This window comes from Triticum aestivum, chromosome 7B, assembly GCF_018294505.1.
Source record: "Triticum aestivum cultivar Chinese Spring chromosome 7B, IWGSC CS RefSeq v2.1, whole genome shotgun sequence".
Taxonomy (NCBI): Eukaryota; Viridiplantae; Streptophyta; class Magnoliopsida; order Poales; family Poaceae; genus Triticum; species Triticum aestivum.
Window position 1 is genome coordinate 576,429,839 of NC_057813.1, and position 22,940 is coordinate 576,452,778.

Below are 22,940 nucleotides of genomic sequence, written 5' to 3' on the forward strand. Positions count from 1 at the left end.
ACAGTTGCAAATTTCCCTCAAGTGCATGACCTAAGATTTATCAATCCGTAGCAGGCGTAGGATGAAGATGGTCTCTCTCAAACAACCCTACAACCAAATAACAAAGAGTCTCTTGTGTCCCCAACACACCCAATACAATGCTATATTTTATAGGTGCACTAGTTCGGCGAAGAGATGAAGATACAAGTGCAAAATAGATAGTAGATAAAGGTATTTGTAATCTGAAATAATAAAAACAGCAAGGTAACAAGTGGTAAAAGTGAGCGTAAACGGTATTGCAATGATAGGAAACAAGGCCTAGGGTTCATACTTTCGCTAGTGCAAGTTCTCTCAACAATAATAACATAGATAGATCATATAACAAGCCCTCAACATGCAACAAAGAGTCACTCCAAAGCCACTAATAGCGGAGAACAAACATAGAGATTATGGTAGGGTACGAAACCACCTCAAAGTTATTCTTTCATATTGATCTATAAAAGAGTTCGTACTAGAATAACACCTTAAGACACAAATCAACCAAAACCCTAATGTCACCTAGATACTCCATTGTCACCTCAAGTATCCGTGGGCATGATTATATGATATGCATCACACAATCTCAGATTCATCCAACCAACATAAAAGTACTTCAAAGAGCGCCCCAAAGCTACTACCGGAGAGTCAAGAACGTGTGCCAACCCCTATGCATAGGTTCATGGGTGGAACCCGCAAGTTGGTCACCAAAACATACATCAAGTGGCACATGATATCCCATTGTCACCACAGATAATCACGGCAAGACATACATCAAGTGTTCTCATAAAAGACTCAATCCGATAAGATAACTTCAAAGGGGAAACTCAATTCATCACAAGAGAGTAGAGGGGGAGAAACATCATAAGATCCAACTACAATAGCAAAGCTCGGGATACATCAAGATCGTGCTATAGAGGGAACACGAGAGAGAACACGAGAGAGAGAGAGATCATACACATAGCTACTGGTACATACCCTCAGCCCCGAGGGTGAACTACTCCCTCCTCGTCATGGATAGCACCGGGATGATGAAGATGGCCTCCGGTGATGGCATCCCCCTCCGACAGGGTGCCGGAACAGGGTCCCGATTGGTTTTTCGTGGCTCTGAAGGCTTGCGGCGGCGGAACTCCCGATCTAGGTTCTGTTCTGGAAGTTGTAGGGTACGTAGGTATATATGGGTGCAGGGGGTACGTCGGTGGAGCTACGGGGGTCGCACAAGGCAGGGGGCGCGCCCAGGGGGGCACCCTCATGAGCACCTCCCGTATCTTCTGACGTGCACTCCAAGTCCATCAGGTGGCTTTCCTTCCAAAAATAACTTCTCCAGTTGATTTCGTTCCATTTTGACTCCGTCTGATATTCCTTTTCCTCGAAACACTGAAATAGGCATAAAACAACAAATCTGGGCTGGGCCTCCGGTTAATAGGTTAGTCCCAAAAATAATATATGTGGATAATAAAGCCCAATATTGCCTAAAACAGTAGATAAAGTAGCATGGAGCAATCAAAAATTGTAGATACGTTGGAGACGTATCAAGGATCCCCAAGCTTAATTCCTGCTCGTCCTCGAGTAGGTAAATGATAAAAAAGAATTTTTGATGCGGAGTGATACTTTGGCATAATTTCAATGTAAATCTTCTTAATTTTGATATGAATATTCAGATCCATAAGATTCAAGGAAAAAGTTCATATTGACATAAAAATAATAATACTTCAAGCATACTAATCAAAGCAATCATGTCTTCTCAAAATAACATGGCAAAAGAAAGTTCATCCCTACAAAATCATATAGTTAGGCTATGCTTCATTTTTGTCACACAAAGATGTTCCCAACTTCTATACCCTTGATGACAAGCCAAGCAATTGTTTCATACTTAAATAATCTCAAACTTTTTCAACTTTCACGCAATACATGAGCGTGAGCCATGGATCTAGCACTATGGGTGGAATAGAATACGATGATGGGGATTGTGTGGAGAAGACAAAAAGGAGAAGGTCTCAATTGATGTCAACATGAGGAGTAGGGATTGCCATGCAATGGATGCACTAGATCTATGAATACTCAACAAAAGAAAACTAGTGGGTGTGCATCCAACTTGCTTGCTCATGAAGACCTAGGGCATTTGAGGAAGCCCATCATAGGAATATACAAGCCAGGTTCTATAATGAAAAATTCCCACTAGTATAAAAAGGACAACTTATGAGACTCACTACATGAGGAACAAGGTGCTACTTTGAAGCATAATATATGAGACTCACTACATGAAGAACAAGGTGCTATTTTGAAGCACAAGTGTGGAAAAAGAGATAGTAGCATTGCCCTTTTCTTTTTTTGGGCCTGTCTTTTTTTTTATTTTGGCCTTTCTCTTTTTTTATTTGGGTAATTCTCTAATAATGATGATCATCACACTTCTATTGATTACAACATGAGAATTACAACTCGAAACTAGAACAAGGTATGACTCTATATGAATGCCTCCGGTGGTGTACCGAGATGGTGCAATGAATCAAGAGTGACATGTATGAAAAATAATGCATGGTGGCGTTGCCACAAATACGATGTCAACTACATGATCATGCAATGGCAATATGACAAAAGTAATGTATGTCATAATAATGATGAACGGAACGGTGGAAAGTTGCATGGCAATATATCTCGGAATGGCTATAGAAATGCCATAATAGGTAGGTATGGTGGCTTTTTTGAGGAATATATAGGGAGGTTTATGTGTGATAGAGCGTATCGTATCACGGAGTTTGGATGCACCGGCGAAGTGCGCCAACTCTCAATGTGAGAAAGGGCAATGCACGGTACCGAAGAGGATAGCAATGGCGGAAAGGTAAAAGTGCGTATAATCCATGGACTCAACATTAGTCAAAAGAACTCATATACTTATTGCAAAAATTTAGAAGTCATCAAAAATCAAGTACTACGCGCATGCTCCTAGGGGGATAGATTGGTAGGAAAAGACCATCGCTCGTCCCCGACCGCCACTCATAAGGATGCACAAGCCAGGTACACTTCATGCTTCAAATTTGTTACATAACTTTAACCATACGTGCATGCTACGGGATTTACCAAATTCAACACAAGCATTTCTCAAATTCACAACTACTTAACTAGCATGACTTTGATATTATTACCTCCATATCTCAAAACAATTATCAAGCATCAAACTTATCTTAGTATTCAACGCACTCAAAAGAAAGTTTCACATATCTTGAACACCAAGTATATTAACATTAAGCAAATTACCATGCTATTAACGAATCTCAAAATAATCTAAGTGAAGCATGAGAGATCAAGTTTCTTTAAAACAAATCCACCACTCTAAAATATATAAGTGAAGCACTAGAGCAAAAAATATCACGCTCAAAAGATATAAGTGAAGCACATAGAGTATTCTAGCAAATTCCAATTCATGTATGGCTCTCTCTCAATAAAGAATTCAGATCTTGGTACATTATTCAAACAGCAAGCAAAGATAAAGAAAACTTCAATACAAGGATAGCACAACTCATGTGAAGAAGCAAAAAACTTAGGCTCAACCGATACTAACCGATAGTTGTTGAAGAAGAAAGGTGGGATGCCTACCGGGGCATCCCCAAGCTTAGATGCTTGAGACTTCTTGAAATATTGTCTTGGGCTGCCTTGGGCATCCCCAAGCTTGAACTTTTGTGTCTCCTTAATTCCTCTCATATCATGATTTCTCTTCTTTTTATCAAAAGCTTCATTCACAACAAACTCAGCAAGAACTCGTGAGATAGGTTAATATAAACCAATGCAAAACCTTATCATATTCTACTATAACAAATCACTTAAATTATTATTCAACATTGAATACTAAATGCCTCTGCATATTTAATACTCCTATCATCAAATAGAATCATTAAACAAGCAAACATATGCAAACAACGCAAACATAACAGCAATCTGTCAAAACAGTACAGTCTGTAAAGAATGCAAGAATATCAATCATTCCCTGACTCCAAAAATTATGAACTAAAATTCCGACTGTAATAAATTTATCAGATCTCAATATGCAAAAGTATTCAACGTTAGACCATTCTCTGACTTTTCTAGGGAATTTTTGCAACAGCGGTAAACTTTCTGTTTTCAAACAACAACATGCAAACTAGCAAAATAAGCATGGCAAAGGCTATCCTTGACTTTTTTATTGAAACTAAAGAGGCAAAACAAAATTCTAACTAACAGAAAGCAAAAACTAACAAAAGAAAATGACGCTCCAAGCAAAACACATATCATGTGGTGAATAAAAATATAGCTCCAAGTAAAGTTACCAATGAACGAAGACGAAAGAGGGGATGCCTTCCGGGGCATCCCCAAGCTTAGTTGCTTGGTTGTCCTTGAATATTACCTTGGGGTGCCTTGGGCACCCCCAAGCTTAGGCTCCTGCCACTCCTTATTTCATAGTCCATCGAATCTTTACCCAAAACTTGAAAACTTCAACCACACAAAACTCAAAACAAAACTCGTAAGCTCCGTTAGTATAAGAAAATAAAACCACCACTTAGGTACTGTAATGAACTCATTCTAAATTCATATTGGTGTAATATCTACTATACTTCAACTTATCTATGGTTCATACCCTCCGATACTACTCATAGATTCATCAAAATAAGCAAACAACACATAGTGTCGGGGGTTGGATACGACATATGCCAAAGGATGGCTTATCATGGTGGGAGCGAGTAGAACGTCGCCGGTGCCTGGAAGCGGGATGAGGTGAAGACATGCACGCCGGCGGATCTTACCCAGCTTCAGGGCTCTCCTAGGAGATAACACCCCTACTGCTGCTCTGCGGGGTCTCCGCATGATCACTCAAACAAGGTGACTACAATGGTGCTCCTAGAGCTGCTTTGGGAGGCAGGAGAGAGCAAGGCTAGTCCTCTCCTCCCGTGCTATTTGGTCTATCTCTACTCAGGTCCGAACCCTTTGCATGGGTGCCCCGGGGGGTTTATATAGGCCTACCCCCCGGGGGTACAATAGTAATCCGGCTGGGCGCGGCCCCCAGCCGTCTGTCTCTCAGGCCACCATCTTTCTTGCCGGCTTCTGGGGCCCGCCGACTGGCGGGTCCCACGGACAGGCTTGGTACTGCAGCGACACTGCTGGTGACGCAGGCTTGGTCATCGAGTCATGGCAACAGTGCCGCCGTCTATCGGGCGATCACTGTCGCCATTCCCCATCTTGTCTGGTTAATGGCACGTGGGGCCCTGGGGAGGAGTTGGCCGACTCCAGGGAGGCCGACTCCCACGGATCCGTCTTCGGGCGCCCCGGCCGCCTTTGGTCCACCCAGTGACAGACGGCCCCGCCGCCTTGGGGTCGTACAGGCTGGCGTCATGGGCACAGTGTACTGCGCACTGTGGCTGAGGTCAGGGCAGGCATGGCAACAGGGCTGCGCCTCGCCGGAGATCTTCCAGCGATACGGCTCACTGTAGCCATGCCGGCCCTTCATGAGCAGGGGGGAGACGGCCACGTCGCGACAGTACCCCGCATCGTACTTTGGGATGAAGGTCGCCAGCTTGAAGTCGGCCCCTCTAGACGCTGCCATCCTAGAGTCGGCTTATCTTGGAGTCGCCGTCTGGGACTCGGCTTGAGGGACGCGGCCTGCCCCGATGTCTTGAAAGGTCTTGGGGCTCGGTTTATCCTACCCGTGGCCCATTACTCCGACAGTAGTCCCCGAAGCTGGTGAAGCCCGACGGTCGCTGCATCGTGGGGCTTCAACAACTTCAATCTTTATAAGTGCAGATACTGAGACTCGGTTGCCGTCTTTCCTTGGGCCGACTGTCGAGAGTCGGAGCTTCGGTAAAGAGCCTTAGTTCAAAAGTCACGGCGGGAAACCAGGCGGCGTGCCCGATACGCCTCCTCGTCGCCGTCAACGCGGTCCTATCGCGTGGTGCCACGTGAGGAGAACAGTTTGCCTGCCCACGCGCGCGACGGGACGGGCCGTCAGGCGGGGCCCACCACTACCGCACCTCAGCATACGGACGGATCCGTTGCGGCCGTGGACGGTTGGTTTTCCCATGTCGTTACTGCGCGCAGTAACTTCGTGGGGTAAATCGTGGGGCGGTGCGGGACGTTATGCGCAGTTAATCCCACGCCCGTCCCCTCGGCTTGTCAACCCGTTGGGCTATAAGTAGGCGGGGGAAAAGTGGAGGGGCACAGCTCGCACGCCCTTCTTCCCCGCTCCCCCGCCCCATCTTGCTCTCTTTCTCCTTCCTTCCTCCGTCGTTGACCCAGAGCCCGCCATACCACGGCGATGAGCTGTTCCTCCGCCGCGGCCCCTGCCGTGCGCTCCGGCGTGTGGGACGGCTCGGACGTAGAGGAGGAACACATCGAGTTCCTCCGCCAGACACGTCGTCTTCCCAGCGCGGACCTCGTGCGCGCCCGCGCCGCGCCGTAGGGGGAAATCCGGTCGGCGCCGGAAGAGGACGACCCACTCGCACCTTATGCGCGGCCTGGGGCTGCCGGCGAGCGGCTTCTTCCGCTCGTTCCTGGAGTTCCACACTCTTCAGCCGCACCACCTCACACCGAACACGGTGGTGCTGCTCTCCGTCGTCGCCACTTTGTGCGAAGGTTTCCTCGGCCTTCTCCCCACCATCGAGCTGTGGGGGGAATTCTTTTCTTCTAAGCTCGGCACGCACATCGCCGGCGTGCCGGCTCAGTGCGGCGCCTTCATCGCGATGCGACGCTCGACGGCCGACAATCCCTTTCCTCCCATCGCGCTGATCAAGTCGGTGAAGATGTGGCAGCGCTCGTACTTCTACGTGAAGAACCTCTCCTCCGACGGCGACTGGGTTAACCTGCCGCCCTACAACGCCACTCCCCTGGCCGGGAGGCTCCCCAGCTGGTCCCACAGGTTCAAGTCGCTGTCCCTTGCCGGAGCCGCCGCTGTAGCGCGACTCCGAGTCTTGATACAGTCGGAGGGACTCGTCGGGGCCGACTTGCTGGCCGCCTTCGTGGCGCGCCGAGTTCTCCCGCTCCAATGCCGGCCACACCTGATCTGTCAGATGAGCGGCCCCCGAGACCCAAGTCGGATGAGCACCAAGGAGATGCCCCGCAAGGAGGTGGCGAACATGGTGAACTACATCGCGCACTGCGAGTACGAGGAGGACTGGCAGTTCGGCAAAGAGCCGTACTCGCGCGACGACCCTCCGCCAGTGGTAAGTCGCGTCCTCCTAATGCTTTGTCTTTTTTCCTCAGCCGACTCCGGCTTCTAACTCTTGTCGGCCTCTTCTGAATCAGAACCCTCTCATGCAGCCTGCCGCTGGCGCCACGAGACAGCCCCGCGAGTATGTTCCTGACCGCGCGGAGAGCAACATCGACGACCCCGACTTGGGGGCGGCGGCAATGGAAGCCGACGCCGAAGGCGGGGGAGGAGGAGCGGAAGGCGACTTCAGGCCCTCGACGACTTTCGACGAACGGCCCGACGATGATGCCGAAGGGGAAGTCGCCCCGCGCCACCAGCCGAAGGTCGGCCCCTCCACCGGCCAGGGCAGCGCGAAGAAACGTCACGCCGGGCCGAGTGTGCCCGGCGGCAAATTGAAGAAGCTTAAGGGGGCGGCCGCCGCGACCAGATGGGAGGAGGCAGCCGCGAAGGCCAACGGCTTCCAAAGGGAAGTGAGAAGGCCGCCGCTAGTATCCGCGTAAGTCTTCGTGCTCTTTCTTTTCCTTCGTCGAATCTTATCCGAGTCTTTGTTCATGTACTCCCTCCGATCTTCTCCAGGGCCCCTCTCTCCCTTGAGAGAGTCGCCGTCCCCTCTGTCATTGGGTCGGCGGAGACGTCCGCCAATACTCGGTGGGCTGACCCCACCGTCGCCCTCCGGGAGGCGACGGAGCGAAACGCGCGGGAGAAGCGCGAGGAGGAGCAAGCGGAACGTCTGGAGAAGGCGGAGGCCGACAAGGCGGCTGCCTCCGTCCAGAAGGAGCTAGAGGATGCCGAGGCTGCCCTCGCAGCGAGACGACACGCCAAGGAGGCCGCACATCGCCGATCAGCGATGCTTGTCCCCCCACTATCGTCTGCGCCGCCGCCTCTGGAGTTCACGGGGCAAACCGGAGGGGCCGGCACTGAGGACCCCATCGTGGAGAAGGAGGGCGGCGATGTTTCTATTTCGGACACCCTCGTGCCGCCACCACCGCCTCCACCGCCGTCTGGGAGGCCACATGGCAAGCAGCCGGTGGATCCGTCGGAGCCGTCGGCTATGGACGAGGCTGAAACGCGGCTGCTTCTCCAAGTCGCCTCGCCGGTACGTCGCCGTCTTGAGAGGGCGACCTCGGCACCGCGTCCTTGGGAGACCGGTGTTGCTGGCTCGGCGTCCCTAGACGCCGAGGCCACAAGCGCCGCGCCCACCGGGTGGGTGCGCGGAGGCGGCACTTGGCCGTTAAATGAACTGCTCCTGGAAGTCCAGGCAAAGCTTTGGGCCGAGGGCGACGCCCTTCAAGCCTGCACCCGAGCGCATCTGGCCGCCCGATCGGCCGTCCGAGTAAGTTTCTTTTCCTTTGGACTCTTGTTTGTTTCTCTGTGGGGGCGCGCCAGCGCACCCACTGGGTGTAGTCCCCGGGTTCTAGGCCGGCTGCTGAGCAGGCGGTCCGGAACTCCCTCTGGCGAGTTCCAAATACTGACTTTGTCTTCAATGATTCATTGCAGGAGTACCACAACCTCCGCGTCACTGCCTTCAACCGCAATGTTGAGGAGTTGAACAAGCAGACTGCAGACTTGTCGGAAAGCCGGAGTGAGTTCTTCTTTCTTCGCAGGGGCGCGCTGGCGCACCCGCGGGCTGTAGTCCCCGAGATTCGGGCCGACTGCTGAGCAGTCGGGCCGGATCTTCCCGGCAATCTTTTTGCTAATGACTCATTTGTCTCTTCCTTGTTCCTCAGAAGCCAATGCCGTTCTTCAGGAGCAGTTTGGTGAGGCCAATACCGCCTGCCATGCCAAAGAGGAGGAGTGTGGCAAGCTCGCCACAAAACGCGACCTGCTGGCGGCGCAGCTGGCCGAGCAGAAGGAGCTGCTCAAGAAGGCACAGGACGAGGCCGAGAAAAGGGAGACCGCACTCCTAGCTAAGTTCGAGAGCGAGCGCTCCTCCTGGACTGACAGGGAGGCGATGCTGACCTCCGGCTTCCACGAGATCGAGGATATTGTTGACGGTAAGTTTCTTTCGCCTTTTCGGGCTTCCGACTATGCGTCGGGCTGACTTTTGATTTTTTCAATTTGCTACTTTTTGTCTTGGCAGACTTCTTCCCTGGCCATTCGCAGGCAGTCCCTCCGGCCATCGAGGCTGCTCGTGCGGCGCGAAGGGCGGACGGTGAGGAGATCGCCGCCAATGCCCCATGGACCGTCGAGGAGCAGCTTCTGAGCATTGAAGCCCGTCTTCGTCCGGCTCACCGGCTGATGCGCCGGCTTCAGCGTGTCGGTGCCCAGGCGGTTGCCGCCCTGTGGCCAGGCATGCCGGCTCTGCGCACCGCCAGCCGAACTGCCGACTGGCTGGAGGTCGCTGCCGGCCGTCTTGAGGCTTGGAAGGGCTCCTCGGCCCAGGCCGGAGCACGCCGGGCCTTGGAGTTTGTCAAGGCATGGTATCCAGGGCTGGACCTGGACCGTCTGGCCGCGTTCCGGTTAGAAGCCCAGGCCGAGCTGGAGGCCGTGGAGGGCGCCCTTATTGAGCGTGCTACAGCCATCTCCGAGTACACAGACACCAGCGTCTTCGTCCCCGAGCGGGCTGAAGGCGGCGAGGAAGTGCCGCCGGAGTGGTTCGGAATGAACCCGGAGTATGGCGAAGATTTGGCGGAGGTGATCGACTCCAGCACTAAGGAGGAGGATGAGGCGGAGGACGAAGGCGAGGCAGAGGCGCCAGAAGATGGAGCAGGCGGCCAGCCTCAGCTCGACCGCACCTCCAGCAACGAGCCGCGCCAAGAGAAGGCGACTGCCGCCGGAGGTGATCAAGCTGAGACCGCCCAGCCGACTGCCCCGGCGCCTGATGCCGCCGTCTCCTCCGATCCTCCGATCCTCGACACCGCCTCCTAGGCTGCCTCTACCTGTCTGTCTTAGCAATCTTTGAAAACTTTGTTAGTTTCGAACAGTTCCACCCGCGGGGTGTATCTTGAACCTTTATTCGAAAATTCGGCCAAGGGCCTATGTAAATATTTATCCGATTTCTGTCTTCCCTTGCTTACTGCTCTTTTAGGCTTTTCCCTTTGCCGCCTCCCTTAGTCGCTGCCTTGCCAGTCGGACAGCCGCTCTGCGGACTGTCGCTGGTTCAAGTGCTTGGCTACTTCGGGAAAGCGAATACTTGGCTGTTTTAGAGTTTCTTTAGCAAGTTGGATAGAAAGCGAAAGGGCCAACTACCCAAGAGTCGGCCGTCCTTGATGAAAGCTAATAAAGACGGCGAGCCGACTACTCATGAGTCGGCTTCCGCTTTAGAAATGCTGGAGGCCGTCTTACGCTATGTTCATGCTTTAGGTTCTTAGCCATTTTTCGTGTGGGTGCCCGTTCTTCCCCCCTCCTGCTCGCCTCACCGTCGCTCTGCGAGCTGCGGCTTTGCCAGGAGACGGATTGGGCACCGCACACTACTTGTCTGACCGCGGGAAGCTCCTCATAGCGCAAGGCGGCGAGTCCCCGGGCCGACTAGTCTAGCCCGGTGCCAAGCGTCTTGCAACGAAAGTGATTTTCTCGAAGGCATAATGCTTGTCATATAGATAACAAAAAGGGCAGTCCACGAGCTCGTCTCAGGGGGCCCAAAGTCTTAGTACTTTAATACAAAGGGGTAGTGCGATACATACTGCATCAACTGTAAAATCTTCGAAGAAGATTTGCATTCCACGGGCGCTCTGTTTCTTTGCCGGAGTCGTCCCTCTTGCGCGCTCGGGGCTTCTGGGTGTCGATCAGATAGTAGGCGTCGTTTCCTAGCACCTTGCTGATGATGAAGGGGCCTTCCCAAGGTGCCGATAGCTTGTGCTGGCCGGCTGTTCGCTGTATCAGCCGGAGCACAAGGTCGCCTTCTTGGAAAGATCTTGGCCTGACCTTCCTGTTGTAGTATCGACGCAGGCTCTGCTGGTAGATGCCGGACCGGCTGAGTGCCAACAGCCGGCCCTCTTCCAGCAGATCGACGCTGTCTTGTCGTGCTTCTTCTGCTTCTTCCTCGGTATACATGGTGACTCGCGGGGAGTCGAACTCTATGTCCGTTGGGATGACGGCTTCGGCACCATAGACGAGGAAGAAGGGTGTGAAGCCGGTTGACTTGTTTGGAGTCATGCGCAGACTCCAGAGGACGGCTGGCAGCTCCTCAAGCCAGAAGCCGGCAGATCGCTCCAGTGGGATGACGAGTCGAGGCTTGATGCTGGATAAGACGAGGCCGTTCGCTCGCTCTACCTGGCCTATTGACTGCGGATGGGCAACGGACGCTAAGTCCAGTCGAATACCCTGTGTCACGCAGAAACGGGCCAAGGCTCCTTTGGCAAAATTCGTGCCATTGTCGGTGATGATGCTGTGTGGGATGCCGTACCGAGTTGTGATGTCAGCGATGAAGGTCACTGCAGTTGGACCATTCAACTTCTTGATGGGTTTCGCCTCCACCCACTTGGTGAATTTGTCTACCGCGACCAGCAGGTGAGTCAAGCCACCTCGTGCCGTCTTGAATGGTCCCACCATGTCCAGACCCCAGACTGCAAAGGGCCAGGCGATGGGGATAGTCTTGAGTGCGGAAGCCGGCTGGAGTGGCTTGGAACGGAAAATCTGGCACCCCTTGCACTTTTGGACTAGTTCTTTGGCCTCTTCCAGGGCTGTTGGCCAGAAGAAACCGTGCCGGAAGGCTTTGGCAACGAGTGCCCTGGAGGCCGCGTGGTGACCGCACTCGCCTTTGTGGATGTCTCTGAGGATTGCTTGGCCTTGTTCTGCCTCGACGCAGCATTGGAAAACGCTGGTAACGCTGCGCCTGACCAGCTCTCTGTTGACTATGGTGTAGGCTGATGCTCGGCGTTGCACTTGCCGAGCCAAGATTTCATCAGTTGGCAGCTCTCTGTTTACTAAGAATCTGAGGATGGGATGGGCCCATGAAGGTGCTGCTATTTGTTCAGCTGCTGCGAGTGCGACTTGGATAAGGGTGGCTGGGCTGCGAGGCGGCGGGTCAGTGTCCGTAGCCGCTTGCTGGTTTGACGAAGCCCCGGGGCTGACTGGAGCAGTCCCCGGGCCTGGCTCTGGAGTCTTTGATCCTGCCGCAGGAGTCCCCGGGCCGGGTTCTGAAGTCCTCGGGCCGGCTTCGACTGTGTGCTTCTTGGAGTCGGGTCCGGCGTCCTCAGGCGGAGCCGGCACAAAGATTGAATCTGATTCTGGTGACGGCTTGATGGAAGGCTTGAGGAGGCGCCGGAGGGCGACACCAAATGGTATCACCTGGCGAGTGGAGCCGATTCGTGCCAAGGCGTCTGCTTGGTCGTTGTCGTTCCTTGGCACGTGGAGGAATTCGCACCCCTCAAAGTATCCGCTGAGCTGCTGAGCGGGGAAACGATAGCTCGCCATATTTGCATCCTTGGCATCCCAATCGCCAGATGATTGTTGGACTACCAAGTCAGAGTCGCCATAACATAGGATCCAGCGAATGCCGAGTTCTTTGGCAAGCCGGAGCCCGTGTATGAGCGCCTCATACTCGGCCACGTTGTTGGAGGCGGCGAAGTGGATCTGCAGGGCATATATGAGCTTGTCGCCCTTGGGGGAAGTGAGGACGACGCCGGCTCCCAAGCCGGTGCGCATCTTGGAGCCGTCAAAGTGCATCCGCCAATGGGTGGAGTCAGGCGCTGGCGGCAGGTACTGGGTCTCAGCCCAGTCGACGAGGAAGTCGGCCAGTGCCTACGACTTGATGGCGGTGCGGGGCTCGTAGTAGATGGTGTAGGGGGCCAAGTCAATGGCCCATTTGGCCACTCGGCCAGAAGCATCTCGGCTTCTGATGATCTCAGCCAGTGGAGCTGTGCAGACCACGGTGATTGGATGCTCCTGGAAGTAGGGCTTCAATTTCTTGGCGGCAAAATGCACGCCGTAGCACATCTTCTGGTAATGGGGGTAGTTCTGCTTGGAGGTCGACAGTACTTCACTCAGGTAATACACCGGTCTCTGGACAGTAGCGCTTTGCCTTCCTCCTTACGCTCGACTACAATGACTGTGCTGACTACTCGGCTGGTGGCGGCAATGTATAGGAGCATGGGCTCTTTGGGAGTCGGAGCCGCCAGCACAGGGGGAGTAGTCAACCTCTTCTTTAGTTGGAGAAAAGCCTTGTCCGCCTTGGGAGTCCACTCAAAGAAGGTCGTCTTCTTCATGAGCTGATACAAGGGGAGAGCCTTCTCGCCCAGCCGACTGATGAATCGGCTGATGGATGCCAAACAGCCGGTGAACTTCTGCACATCTAACAGTCGTCTGGGTGCTTCCATCCTCTCGATGGCCTTGATCTTCACAGGGTTGCACTCTATGCCGCGTTCAGAGACCAGGAAACCGAGGAGCTGGCCGGCTGGTACTCCGAAAACTCACTTCTCCGGGTTGAGCTTGATCTGGAATTGGCGCAGATTCTCGAAGGTTTCCTTGAGGTCCTCCAACAAGGTTCCTCGCTTCTCCGTCTTCACCACTAGATCGTCCACATAGACGTGGGCGTTTCTACCGAGTTGCTTCAGGAGGCATTTCTGCATGCAACGCTGAAAGCTGGCGCCGGCATTTCTCAGGCCGAACGTCATGGTTAGGTAGCAGAAGGCTCCAAACAGTGTGATGAAGGAGGTCTTCAGTCTGTCAGCCGGGTTCAGCTTGATCTGGTGATATCCTGAATACGCATCCAGGAAGCTCAACAACTCGCATCCGGCTGTGGAGTCTATCGCCTGATCGATTCTCGGCAAAGCAAACGGGTCCTTGGGCCAAGCTTTTTTGAGGCTTGTGTAATCAATGTACATCCGCCACTGCTTGTTCTTCTTCAGCACTAGAACCGGGTTTGCTAACCACTCTGGAAAAAACACCTCCATGATGAAGCCGGCCGCCAGGAGCCGGGCTAGTTCTTCTCCAACAACTCTTCTTTTCTCTTCTGACAGGCGGCGCAAGGGCTGCCTGACGGGCTTGATATCAGATCGGACGTGTAACTTGTGCTCGGCGAATTCCGTCGGGACACCAGGCATGTCCTTGGGGGACCATGCGAAGATGTCGCGATTCTCACGGAGGAAATCGACGAGCTCGCCTTCCTATTTGCTGTCAAGGCTAGTGCCTATGACAGCGTACTTCTCTGGGTGTTCTGGGTCCAGTGGTATCTTCTTTGTTTCCTTGGCCGACTTAAATGATCCTTCTGCTTCCGACTCCTTGGGGTCGGGCGACAACTCAGGCTGCTTGCCGGCCATCGCCACGACCCAATCAAGAAGCCGTTTCTCAGCTGCGACCACCAAGGACTCGGCCAGCCGACTACTTTCAGCCACGCAAGTGGACGACTTCCTATAGTCGCGGGACACGGTTAGGATTCCCTTGGAACTCGGCATCTTCATCTTGAGGTAGGCATAGTGGGGTACCGCCATAAACTTGGCCAAGGCGGGTCGGCCAAGCAATGCGTGATATGGGCTTTCAAGGTCCACCACCTCAAACCAAATTGGCTCTCGGCGGAAATGATCCTTGTCTCCGAAGAGGACATCTATCAGGATCTTGCCGATTGGCGAGCAGGAAAGGCCGGGGTCGATTCCGTGAAACACAGTCCGGCTGCTCTGAAGCTGTCTTCGCTTGATTCCAAGTTTCTCCATCGTATCCTTGTACAGGATGTTGATACTGCTGCCTCCGTCTATCAGTACTCGCGAGAAGCGAGCGGCTCGCCTGTCCGTGGCAAGGGTGGCGCCTAGGACCAAGGCGTAAGAGTCTGGGCTCGGCATCACCTCTGGGTGATCGGCTCTGCTCCAACTGATGGGCCTTTTGGACCAATGCATGAACTCTGGAGTGCTTGATGCAACTGCGTTTACTTCTTGCTGCTGCTGGCGCCTGCTGCACCGGTCGTCCGCTACACTGGTGAACACCATGTAGGCTCCGTGCTCGTCTGGGAACTCGTCTTGTATCACGCCGACCGGCCTGACGGCCGGCTACTGGGGCTGCTATGGAGGAGGCAGCCCAGCAGGAGGGGGAGGGAGCAGGCCGTCCCCCTTGGTGATTCTGGTCAGCCAGTGACATTTCCGGGTTGTATGGTTGGACAGCTTCACGCCATTGTGGAACTTGCAGGGACCGTCCAGAGTCTGCTCGTAGGAGAAAGCCGGCAGCCAGTTGGACTTGCCGCCCTTCTGCCGCTTTGCCAGAGGCGGTCCCTCTAGTTGCTGGTGCTCCGCCGTTGCCACCTGCTGACTGCTGGAAGTCGGCAGCGGGGCCTTGTGCTTCTGGTCATTCTGCTGCCGCCGACTGGTGTCTCCAGCCGGAGTTCTTGGAGCCTGAGGGGCGACTTTGCCAGTCGCGCTGACCCGAATCTCCGCCTTCATGGAGGAGTCGGCCGTGGCATACTTGTCCGCCGTGATCAGCAGCTCGTCGAGGGTCTTGGGCTCGTCGTAGAGGAGCTTGTGCTTGAGGAGGGTGCCTTCTCTGCACCCGGCAGTAAAGTACTCAATGGCATGCACCTCGTGCATGCCCTCGCAGGAGTTTCGGAGTTTGCCCCAGCACGTGAGGTAGTCGCGAGTAGACTCGTCAGGGCCTTGCACGCACAAGGAGAGCTGGCGCGGCTTGGGAGGTCGCTTGTACGTGCTCGTGAAGTTGCGGACGAAAGCCTCGGTGAAGTCCACCCAACTGTTGATGCTGCGGGGCTTCAGACTGTTTAACCACGTCCGAGCCGAGCCCTGGAGCATGAGCGGGATGTATCTTACAGCAACACGCATGTTGCCGTTCGCTATGTTGACAGCCGTAGAGTAGTCGATCAGCCAATCCTCCGGCTTCACGGTGCCGGTATACTTGGGCGTGTCTCGGGGGAGCGTGAACCCTTTGGGAAAGGGCTCATCTCGGATGCGGGGTCCAAAGCAGGGGGGACCCAACTCGTCTTCTTCTTCCAGCACCAAGGATCAGTGGAGTCGGTCGATCCGGTGGCGGGCGTCATTCGCTCCGACTCCCTCTCGGCGGCCAAGGCGGTCGCCGAGAGTCGGATGTTCTACGGGCGGCGGGGAGACTCGCCTTTCTCCGCGAGGAGGGGGAGGCTGGTAGTCGTCCCGCTGTTCCACTGCTCTGGGGCGGCCGTCTTGGTCGCGCTCGATGGTGATATGAGTCCGGCTGTGGCTGATAGCCGGCTCCTTGTCCTTCTTCCCACGGGCTCCGCCAGTCGGCGTCCGAGACGTCGCACCTTGGTCTCGGCGAAGCGATGGGTCGTCGTTTTAACGCTGCGGCGCCTCGGTGCGGCAGCCGGCACCGTTCTGCGCAGTGGCCGCGTCGAGGAGCTGCTGAACTCGCTCCGTCATTATGCGGCGCTCTTCGCCTTCGAAGTTGTCGATCTCTTCTGCCCCCGCCTGGGCGGCACGGATATTCTCTGTGGGCATGGCGTACACAGGGCGATCAGCCCCGAAGAGGTTTGCGATTGCCGCGCCGCGCTGTCGGACCGCGCCCAGGCGGCTAGGCCCAGTTGGAGCCGGCGAACCGCCTATGGCGCGATCCATCTCTCGTTGGTAAGCTTCTGACAAGCGCCTCATGCTTGCCAGCTTCTTCGCGCTGTCGACGAGCTGAAGGTGGAGTGCCTCCAGCGTCTCGGCGTCGGCGTCCTCTGGGATCGGCGCCGCAAGGCCTCGCCGGGCCGCGTCGAGCGGGTCATCTGCTCTTTCGCCAGAGCGCTCGCCGTGCTCAAGGACAAGGACCTCGGTGACGGCGCTTCCACCGCTCCCCGCGTACGAAAGTGGCTCGTCGTAGACCACCACGTTGGTGGGGAACGCGTTGAGCGACGCGGTGTCGGAATCGACCAGCATCGGGTCAGTGGATCCTATGGAGTCCAGGTCCGCGGCAGGCTCACCGGCGACGTGGAGTTGGTTGAGGAGGCCTGCGAGGAGGCTCTCGGGGGCGCTCGTGCCTGCGTCCGATGCAGGCTCATCGGAGAGGCGAACCTCACCGATAAGATCGGCGAGGCAGCTGGCCGCACATGCGATCTCCACGCCGTGCAGTGCGTCGGCACAGACGCCATCCGGCGTGCCGGGCTAGCTGCGCTCGTCGGGAAGGAACAGGGTTCCCGTCCAGAGCAGATCTCCGGATGACGGTGCACCTCGCCCCACGGTGGGCGCCAAATGTCGGGGGTTGGATACGACATATGCCAAAGGATGGCTTATCATGGTGGGAGCGAGTAGAACGTCGCCGGTGCCTGGAAGCGGGATGAGGCGAAGACATGCACGCCGGCGGATCTTACCCAGCTTCAGGGCTCTCCTAGGAGATAACACCCCTACTGCTGCTCTGCGGAGTCTCCGCATGATCACTCAAACAAGGTGACTACAATAGTGCTCCTAGAGCTGCTTTGGGAGGCAGGAGAGAGCAAGGCTAGTCCTCTCCTCCCGTGCTATTTGGACTATCTCTACTCAGGTCCGAACCCTTTGCATGGGTGCCCCGGGGGGTTTATATAGGGCTACCCCCCGGGGGTACAATAGTAATCCGGCTGGGCGCGGGCCCCAGCCGTCTGTCTCTCAGGCCACCGTCTTTCCTGCCGGCTTCTGGGGCCAGCCGACTGGCGGGTCCCGCGGACAGGCTTGGTACTGCAGCGACACTCCTGGTGACGTAGGCTTGGTCATCATGTCATGGCAACAGTGCCGCCGTCTATCGGGCGATCACTGTCGCCATTCCCCGTCTTGTCTGGTTAATGGCACGTGGGGCCCTGGGGAGGAGTCGGCCGACTCCAGGGAGGCCGACTCCCACGGATCCGTCTTCGGGCGCCCCGGCCACCTTTGGTCCACCCACTGACAGACGACCCCGCCGCCTTGGGGTCGTACAGGCCGGCGTCGTGGGCACAGTGTACTGCGCACTGTGGCTAAGGTCAGGGCAGGCATGGCAACAGGGCTGCGCCTCACCAGAGATCTTCCAGCGATACGGCTCAACGTAGCCATGCCGGCCCTTCGTGAGCAGGGGGGAGACGGCCATGTCGCAACCGTACCCCGCATCGTACTTTGGGATGAAGGTCGCCAGCTTGGAGTCGGCCCCTCTAGAGGCCGCCATCCCAGAGTCGGCTTATCTCGGAGTCGCCGTCTGGGACTCGGCTTGAGGGACGCGGCCTGCCCCGATGTCTTGAAAGGTCTTGGGGCTCGGGTTAGCCTACCCGTGGCCCATTACTCCGACACATAGAAAACAGAATCTGTCAAAAAACAGAATAGTCTGTAGTAATCTGTATAAAATGTATACTTATGGAACCCCAAAAATTATGAAATAAATTGCTAGACCTGCGAAAATTGTCTATTAATCATCTGAAAAAAGAATCAACCTAAAAGCGTTCTCCAGTAAAAAATGGCAGCTATTCTCGTGAGCACAAAAGTTTCTGTTTTCTACAGCAAGATCATATAAACTTCACCCAAGTCTTCCCAAAGGTTCTACTTGGCACTTTATTGAAACAAAAGCTATAAAACATGATTACTACAGTAGCATAATCATGTGGATACACAAAAACAGTAAGGATAAATATTGGGTTGTCTCCCAACAAGCGCTTTTCTTTAATGCCTTTCTAGCTAGGCATGATGATGAAAATGATGCTCACATAAAAGATAAGAATTGAAACATAACGGGAGCATCATGAAGCATATGACTAGCATATTTAAGTCTAACCCACTTCCTATGCATAGGGATTTTGTGAGCAAACAACTTATGGGAACAATAATCAACTAGCATAGGAAGGTAATACAAGCATAGCTTCAAGAATTTAAGCACATAGAGAGGAAACTTGATATTATTGCAATTCCTACAAGCATATGTTCCTCCCTCATAATAATTTTCAGTAGCATCATGAATGAATTCAACAATATAACCAGCACCTAAAGCATTCTTTTCATGATCTACAAGCATAGAAAATTTATTAGTCTCAACATAAGCAAACTTTTTCTTTATAGCATACGTATCATCACAATAATCATCATAAATAGGAGGCATGCTTTCATCATAGTAAATTTGCTCATCAAAGCTTGGGGGACAAAAAATATCATCTCCATCAAACATAGCTTCCCCAAGCTTGTGGTTTTGCATATCATTAGCATCATGGATATTCAAGGAATTCATACTAACAACATTGCAATCATGCTCATCATTCAAAGATTTAGTGCCAAACATTTTAAAGATTTCTTCTTCTAGCACTTGAGCACAATTATCCTTTCCAGCATACTCATGAAAGATATTAAAAAGGTGAAGCATATGAGACAAACTCAATTCCATTTTTTGTAGTTTTCTTTTATAAAGTAAACTAGTGCTAAAACAAGAAACAAAAAGATTCGATTGCAAGATCTAAAGATATACCTTCAAGCACTCACCTCGCCAAAAAAAGAGCTTAGTTGACGAAGTGTGAGTACCCTTTACCTAGCCTCCCCGGCAACGGTGCCAGAAAAGAGCTTGATGTCTAATGCACAACCTTCTTCTTGTAGACGTTGTTGGGCCTGCAAGTGCACAGGTTTGTAGGACAATAGCAAATTTCCCTCAAGTGGATGACCTAAGTTTTATCAATCCATAGGAGGCGTAGGATGAAGATGGTCTCTCTCAAATAACCCTGCAACCAAATAACAAAGTGTCTCTTGTGTCCCCAACACACCCAATAAAATGGTAAATTGTATAGGTGCACTAGTTTGGCGAAGAGATGAAGATACAAGTGCAAAATAGATAGTAGATAAAGGTATTTGTAATCTGAAATAATAAAAACAGAAAGGTAACAAGTGGTAAAAGTGAGCGTAAACGGTATTGCAGTGATAGGAAACAAGGCCTAGGGTTCATACTTTCGCTAGTGTAAGTTCTCTCAACAATAATAACATAGATAGATCATATAACAAGCCCTCAGCATGCAACAAAGAGTTACTCCAAGGCCACTAATAGCCGAGAACAAACATAGAGATTATGGTAGGGTACGAAACCACCTCAAAGTTATTCTTTCGGATCGATCTATAAAAGAGTTCGTATGTCGGTGTACTAGAGTAGGGGTACCCTAGTATCCCGAACTTGTGCACGGGCAGTTGCAGCACCCCGCGGCAAGGCTTGCCGGGTGACCGCCAAGATCCTCCGTGGTTCCTGTGGAGCCATTCAAGAACAAAGTATTCAAGCCAAGGAGACAAGGCCCCGGCAAGAGGAGCTTGCCGGGAAGGCCAACCAAGGCATCTCAAGGAACTTGCCGCGACGCGCCACGCGTCCCGGCGAGGCCTGGTGAGCGACAAGCTTCCCGACGCGACAAGACAACGACCGCGGCAAGGCGCTTGCCGCGGCAAAGCTACCACCCTGTACCCGTGCTCCAGCACATCCACCAACGTGTCGCCCTGGGGCCTTTCCAGGCGCGCGTGGCAGGAGGCTGTGCAGCCAGCGATGCGCGGTGGCAAGCGGCGCTGACAAGATTGCCATCGTGGCGAGCGGTGGCGCCCCTGACGGTCCTTTTTTGCACTGTTTGGGCGACATAGACGGGCATTTAATGCCTCTGTCCCCTGCCGTCAGGGTTAGGTAGGATACACTGTACAGGTAGTTGTACCAACCACCATCCCTTTTCCATTTTTACCCTTGTCTACGTTGCCACCTGTTGGTGACCCCTTTAGCATATAAAAGGAGGCCCATGCGCAACGTAGAGGGGGGTGGGAAGACAGAAAAACACTCATGCTCGGTCTCGTCAGCAGCTAGTGTGTACTGTAGCACTCAGCGCTCCCGAGGAAGAACTCAATACACTCATACATGCAGCAGTTGGAGTATTATCTCTCCGGAGAGCTCCAAAGCTGGGTAAACCGCTCGTGTGCTTCACCTCGATCTGCTCTTCGTGCGAGCTCCGCCTCCCGCCGAACCGAAAGGGGCCCGGCCCGCCGGTCCCCATAGGTGTTCGTGGATCAGCTTCCCCGACATCTTTGGTGCGCCAGGTAGGGGGCGTCGAGGTTGTGTGAACCTGATCCGGCATTCACACGAGCTAGATCTTCATCTTCTTCATCGACATGCCACCGAAGAAGAAGGCTTCGGTGGCAGATGTTCCGTCCATGTCGATCCCACCACCACCGGAGCAGACGGGTGGTGGGGTAGACGCCGGCGGAAGAATGGACATTGACGAGGGAGCTCACGGTGCTGCCAGGTCCAAGGACAAGGCTGCGCAGACCTCGGCGTCTGCACATGCACCGCGCCCATCTCAGGAGGCGCAGGACCGACAGCATCATGGCATTCGCAGAGCCATACATTCGTTGGGCCAAGATCGGGCTGGTGGATCTCGGGGTGCTCAAGACCAGGATGCACGCCAACATGCTGGCACGAGCGAGGCACGGTCGCCTGGATGGGATACTGCTCCTTCTAACATAGTTAGAAGTCCGAGCATATCCCGCTCCTCGCACCGTTCGCCACTGGCGCCCACCACTCCAGCAGAAGCTTTGGCACGAGCTCAACTGCTTCTAGATTACCCTCCAACGGCAGACAAGATCGATGAATGGAGGGCCACCATTCAGAGTCTCATCGGCTTCGCCAACGGCGACACTCCGCGGTAGTCGAGTACATCGCTGCCGCGGCAGGACTGCCAGGCACGAGCCGGTGGCAACGAAACCGGTCGGGGTGCGACCACCACGCACTATCCACCCCGAAGGCCAAGATCGCCGACTCGTCGGATCCACCTCAACAGCCACTCCACCACATCGTCAGATCCACGAGCTCGTCGTGATCAGCGCCAAGTTCTTCACGAACGACAGCAAGAAGACGCTCGAACTCGCATCGAGCGCCGAAGAGAAGCGCGGCGTCAATCGGACCAGCGCGCTGGGCCCTTTGTCGACATGCATGCGCCAGGGGAACCAGGCGACTTGCTGTATGCGGTAGGTTGCCCTGCGTTCACTCGCGAGCTGCGGCAGGTCCAGTGGCCCAGCACAAAGAATTTCAAGGCAGACGTACCAGAGAAGTACGACGGCAAGTCACATCCGTCGGAGTTCCTCAGCATCTACACCATCGCGGTGCAAGCTGCTGGGGGGCGGGATGACAAGATCCTGGCCAACTACTTCCCGCTGGTACTCAAGCCCAATGTCAGATCCTAGCTCATGCACTTGCCGAACAACTCCATATCCTCCTGGGCAGACCTATGCCATCAGTTTGTCGGCGCCTTTACGGGCGGCCACAAGCCTCCTGGCCAGGAGAGCGACCTTCATATGCTCACCCAGAAGGAAGGAGAGCCCCTGCGTAAGTACATTGAGAGATTCAGCCGCGTACAGCACAACATCCCAGATGTTCACCCTGCCGCGGTAATCAGCGCGTTCCATCAGAACGTACGAAACCGCAGGATGCGGGAGGAAATGGCGATGTGCAAGATCAGGGACGTCAGTGAGCTATATGCCCTGGCTGACAAGTGTGCGCGTGCTTAGGAAGGGAGGAAACTCCCCGGAGAGAGTACAGAAGTAGGAGGATCTGATAGTGAGGGGGGCTGCCCCGGCAAGGAAAAACCGACGGCGGAACAACAGGAAGAAGAAAGGCAAAGATGTGCTGGTCGTTGAGCAGTCCAGCAATGGAGCTGGCGCCAAGAAAGCCAGGGCTGGCAGCTCCGGCGAGAGGATTGTCGCAGGCACCAACTACCAGGCTGTGGCGGTCACCGACAAGCAGGACGGCACCAACAAGCAGTACTGTAAGATCCACCGCACCAAGGGCCATGACCTCCAGAGCTGCAAGAAGGTCGAGCAGCTTGTTGAGCAGCAAAAGGCTGAATACGAGCGACGCGACAAGGAGAAGGCCCAGGAAGGTGCTGGAGGAGCCGGCAAGAAATGCTCCGGCCGAGGAGGATACCGCGGCAAGGCCAAGT